Source organism: Salvelinus alpinus, chromosome 25 (assembly GCF_045679555.1).
Source record: "Salvelinus alpinus chromosome 25, SLU_Salpinus.1, whole genome shotgun sequence".
NCBI lineage: Eukaryota > Metazoa > Chordata > Actinopteri > Salmoniformes > Salmonidae > Salvelinus > Salvelinus alpinus.
The window spans coordinates 16,922,381-16,928,551 of NC_092110.1; positions in this window are offsets into that span (position 1 = coordinate 16,922,381).

The following is a 6,171-nucleotide window of genomic DNA, read 5'->3' on the forward strand; positions in this document are numbered from 1 at the left end:
TACAGCAACGACCTGGGGAATAGTTACATGGGAGAGGAATGAGCCAATTGTAATCATCCCCAATCAGCTGGGGATAATTGGTAATTTAGCCAGGACACCGGGGTTAACATCCCTACTCTTACGATAAGTGCCATGGGATCTTTAGTGACCGCATAGAGTCAGGACACTCGTTTAACGTCTCATCCGAAAGACGGCACCCTACACAGGGCAATGTTCCCAATCACTGCCCTGGGCATTGGGATATTTTTGTAGACCAGAGGAAACGGTGCCTCCCTTTTCTGAACCAGGACCAACCCTGCATAGCTTCAGAAGCAAGCCAGCAGTGGGATGCAGTGTGGTATGCTGCTGGCCAGTATAAACTGTAGTATATACTATAGTAATGACTTAGTGTTTTTGTGGACTGTAGTATATACTGTAGTGTTTATGCAGGCATTACTGTAGTATTTATTACAGTGTTTTGTTTTATTATCTTGGACATAGAAGTGAGGCCTTTCTCCTTGAGGTAACCCACTGGAAAAAATACTCTAAGAGCAAATTTTCCATCGGTAGGTAGGTAAGACTGAGGTCTGAGCGGACAGCTCAGAGCTTCTCTTTTTTTTTTTTATCTGTAGGGAACACAATATATTCTCTATATTTGGCATGCACGTTTCTCAGTTATAGATGGCACAATTTGAGATGTGGGGGAGGGGAATGGGCAGGCAAATTAACTACTCTACTATATACTATATTAATTACTGTAGTGTTTTTGTGGTAAGTACTATACTGTAGTATTTACTAAAGTATTCTACAGTATACTACAACATTATATAGTAAGTACTACACATAATCTAGGTATACAGTATGCTACATTGTGTAGTATAGTATTCTACAGTATACTACAGTTTATAACATAATTCTAGAGTAAGTACTGTTGTATTCTATAGTAAACTAGGATTTTTTCATGTGGGGAGAGTAGAGTCAGAGAGAGTAACGATTAGCCTTCCACATACCCCCCACCCCCCCCCAAAAAATAAATAAAACTGAGTGGCAATCAGAGAAGATGAGATGCTCCAGTTGACATGATAATGATATCTACCCAGGGAGCATGCTGATTGGCCATGGAGAACAATAACATTTCACTGGTGTTTTTATATCTCCCACCTACTGACCTGCCGTAAGCACTTTATGTTCCTTTAGTTGATCATGGCTCCTTTCAGTGAAATAACACACCAGTGTAAGTCACTCTAAGTGCATTCCCATTCCCTGCACAGCTATTGCCTACTCACACAATCATCTATACACTCACAACAAGAGAAACTAACCACAGCAGCCAATAGAACAATAGAAGCCTCCTTCTGAGGAATGTAGCGTGTAAGACAATCTTCTAAATCCTCCATGTTCTCCCTAATGTCATAAATATTCAGATTTTTATGGCTGCTAATTTATATTCTGTTTGGTATCTGCTTTGCAATTTAAAGAAGTCAAGGGAATGAGAGAACCATGGAGTGTCTCTTAGGGAGACTGAATATCTGCCTGAATATAGGCCAAATCAAGATGTGCTGCTTCTGAAGGATTAATATCATTTTTAAATAAAATATATATTTTACCTTTATTTAACTATGCTACTCTATTCTACTCATATTCCCAATCATCCTGTTTACTTGATGGTTGTAAAGTTGACTATATAGATTTAGTCAGTCATCCAGATTCTCAATATTGACAGCCTGGAAATACTGTAGCAGAGATCTGATAAAGATAAACCGATCATCCCCCACTATTGGAGTCTATTTGCTCTCCTTGGTGGATATTGTTTATTTGATTGGCTACAGTAAGACTTTTCAATTTCTTGTTGGATGGGCTTTTCCTCAAGGACGTGCTCATGATATAAACCCACGCTTAGCTCAACACAACAATAATCCATATCAGCCATAATAAATCATGATTTCTATTTTTAACAGCTAATTAGCAGGTAGCCCACATTGGTCCCACACACTGGCAGAATTATGGTAATATTTAAATTAGACTAATTGGGGATTATATCCCACACTCTATTTGTTTGCGTACTGTATACACAGTGTACAGCTAATTGCATTTCATACCATAAATCATGTGCTACTGTAGGTGCCAATCAAATGGGTTTGACTTTTTTTTTTTATCATCAATGTGTGGGTATGTTGATGTATGCTTATAGCAGGGGTGTGTGTATGGTGTGTGTGTATGCCTGTGGGAATGAGAAACTGTCAGATACTGCAGTCCTAGTCTAGCCTGTTTACTGTACATTCCATTTCTGCAGTGAGGTACTAGGTGAGGGTTGACTCTGTCCTAACTTCAGTCCCATCCACGTTCTGCTGTTCCCCCATCAGCTCAGCTCTGTTTCATTATTAGCACCGTTAATGTGGAGACAGTCATGCAGGCATCTGCTCGTTTTGTTGGGAACAGAGTGGAAGTAAACACATTTGCTCGTGACCATCTGTCCAAGCTCAGATCTGGATGAGAACTGGCATACATAACATTGCAGAGAGAGAAAGAGGAAGACAGAAAGCAGAGGGATAGATAGAAAAAAGGGGAAAGACTGAGACAGGAGAGAATAATGGGAACTGCAAGAGACACACAGAGCCTGTCCAACACACTATCTGCCAGGGCTGTATATTGCCTAGCAGTTGTCTGTTTATATCAGTCTCCATATGATTGTCTGCTTGTCTGTCTGTCGATCTGCCTGCATACTTGTTTGGATCTTTGATTATTTTGTTTTGTCTAGACATGCGCTGGCATGTGAGTGTATATATATATATATATATATATATATATATATATATATATATATACACAGGGCTGTGAAAAAGTTTTTGCCCCCTTCCTGATTTCTTATTTTTTTGCACATTTGTCACACTTAAATGTTTCAGATAATCAAACACATTTTAATATTACACAAAGAAACCCAAGTAAACACAAAATGCAGTTTTTAAGTGATAATTTAATTTATTAAGGGAAAAAATCTACCCGAACCCTCATGGCCCTATGTGACAAAGTAATTGCCCCCCCCTTGTTAAATCATGAATTTACTGTGGTTAATCAAATTTTTTGGAAAGGTGAGTTCAATTTCACTAGCTACACCCAGGCCTGATTACTGCCAGACCTGTTGAATCAAGAAATCACTTAAATAGAACCTGTCTGACAAAGTGAAGTAGGCCAAAAGATTTCAAATAGCAAGACATTATGCCGCGATCCAAAGAAATTCAGGAACAGATGAGAAACAAAGTAATTGACATCTATCAGTCTGGAAAGGGTTACAAAGCCATTTCTAAAGCTTTGGGACTCCAGAGAACCACGGTGAGAGACATTATCCACAAATTGAGAAAATTTGGAACAGTGGTGAACCTTCCCAGGAGTGGCCGGCCTACCAAAATTACCCCAAGAGCGCTGCGACGACTCATCCAAGAGGTCACAAAAGAACCCACAACAACATCTAAAGAACTGCAGGCCTCACTTGCCTCAGTTAAGGTCAGTGTTCATGACTCAACCCTAAGAAAGACACTGGGCAAAAATGGCATCCATGTCAGAGTTCCAAGGCGAAAACCACTGCTGACCAAAAAGAACATAAAGGCTAGTCTCACTTTTGGCAAAAAACATCTTGATGATCCCCAAAACTTTTGGGAAAATATTCTGTGGACTGATGAGACAAAGATTGAACTTTTTGGAAGGTGTGCGTACCGTTACATCTGGCGTTAAAGTAAGAGCAGCATTTCAGAAAAAGAACCTCATACCAACAGTCAAATATGGTGGTGGTAGTGTGATGTTCTGGGGCTGCTTTGCTGCTTCAGGACCTGGACGACTTGCTGTGATTGATGGAACCATGAATTTTGCTCTCTACCAAAAAATCCTGAAGGAGTATTTTCCAGCCATCAGTTCGTGACCTCAAGCTGAAGCGCACTTGGGTTCTGCAGCAGGACAATGATCCAGAACACACCAGCAAGTCCACCTCTGAATGGCTTAAAAAAAACTAAATGAAAGTTTTGGAGTGGCCTAGTCAAAGTCCGGACTTGAATCCGATTGAGAAGCTGTGGCGTGTCCTTTAAAAGGTGGTTCATGCTCGAAAACCCTCCAATGTGGCTGAATTAAAACAATTCTGCAAAGAGAAGTGGGCCATAATTCCTCCACAGCGATGTGAAAGACTCATTGCCAGTTATTGCAAACGCTTGATTGCAGTTGTTGCTGCTGAGGGTGGCACAACCAGTTATTAGGTTTAGGGGGCAATTACTTTTTCACATAGGGCCACGAAGGTTCGGATAGCTTTTTTCCCTCAAGAAATAAAATCATCACTTAAAAACTGCATTCTGTGTTTACTTGGGTTATCTTTGTGTAATATTTACATTTCTTTGATGATCTGAAACATTTAAGTGTGATAAATGTCCAAAAAAATAAGAAATCAGGAAAGGGCAAATACTTTTTCACAGCACTGTATATACAGTGGGGAGAACAAGTATTCCATTCCATCTCTCACAGTTGAAGTGTACCTATGATAAAAAAATTACAGACCTCTACATGCTTTGTAAGTAGGAAAACCTGCAAAATCGGCAGTGTATCAAATACTTGTTCTCCCCACTGTATATATATATATTATTTTTTTACCTTTATTTATCTAGGCTAGTTAGTTAAGAACAAATTCTTATTTACAATGGTGGGCTAGGAACAGTGGGTTAGAATGACAGATTTTTACATTGTCAGCTCTGGGATTCGATCTAGCAACCTTTCTGGCTCAACGCTCTAACCACTAGGCTACCTGCCACCCCAAAATTTGATAGAATTTTTTATTTAACCTTTATTTTAAAAAGGGAGTCATGCTGAGATCAAGGTCTCTTTTGCAGATGAGCCCTGTAATTACAAAATATACACAGCAATACAATATGAAAAGACAAACAGAGATACAAACACAGTCATAGAAAACAAACACATTCTTCATTAGAAAAGTCCTCAATCAGTCACCTGAAATGCCCTAGAGGCACCAAATTTTTTTCATCAAATTTTTGGATATTATTCCACAAGTAAGGTGCAAACCCACTGGGCACACCACGTCATTTTAATGTGGAAATGTGGGTAATATTTGGTATTATTGTTGATCAATGAAATTTCAACCTTTATTCACCCACAGAAGTTTGTTGAATTCCCAATGTGTTGTCAAATCAAATTGTATGAGTGAAAGCTGTCCTTTGACAGCTCTTTGGTCTTGGCCATAGTGGAGTTTGGAGTGTGACTGTTTGAGGTTGTGGACAGGTGTCTTTTATACTGTTAACAAGTTCAAAAACGTGCCATTAATACAGGTAACGAGTGGAGGACAGAGGAGCCTCTTAAAGAAGAAGTTACAGGTCTGTGAGAGCCAGAAATCTTGCTTGTTTGTAGGTGACCAAATACTTATTTTCCACCATAATTTGCAAAGAAATTCATAAAAGATCCTACAATGTGATTTTCTGGATTTTTTTTTCTAATTTTGTCTGTCATAGTTGAAGTGTACCTATGATGAAAATTACAGGCCTCTCTCATCTTTTTAAGTGGGAGAACTTGCACAATTGGTGGCTGACTAAATACTTTTTTGCCCCACTGTATAATAAACAGTAACAGCAGCGTATGTGATGAGCCAAAATAGTTAGTGCAAAAAGGGTGAATGCAGATAGTTAACCAATAGCTACCCGGACTATTTAGCAGCATTTCTAAGTGATGTGGACACCGAGGAACTTGGATGGGGGCGTGCTCGGCCCTCAGTTTCCTGTATCAGCTCCTTTGTCTTGCTTACGTTGTGGAAGAGGTTGTTGTCCTTGCACTACACTGCCAGGTCTCTTACCTCCTCCCTGTAGGCTGTCTCATCGTCTCATCAGGCCTACCACCGTTGTTTCATCGGTAAACTTAATGATGGTATTGGAGTTGTCCACGGCCACACAGTTGTGGGTGAACAGGGAGTACAGGAGGGGACTAAGCATGCAGCCCTGAGTGGTCCCCGTGTTGAGGGTCAATATGGCAGATGTGTTGTTGCCTACCCTCACCTCCTAGGGCGGCTGTCACGAAGGCCAGGATCCAGTTGCAGAGGTAGGGAACTTAGCTTTGTGATGAGCTTGGAGGTCACTATGGTGTTCAACGCTGAGCTGTAATCAATGAACAGCATGCTCACGTACAGTGGGGAGAACAAGTATTTGATACACT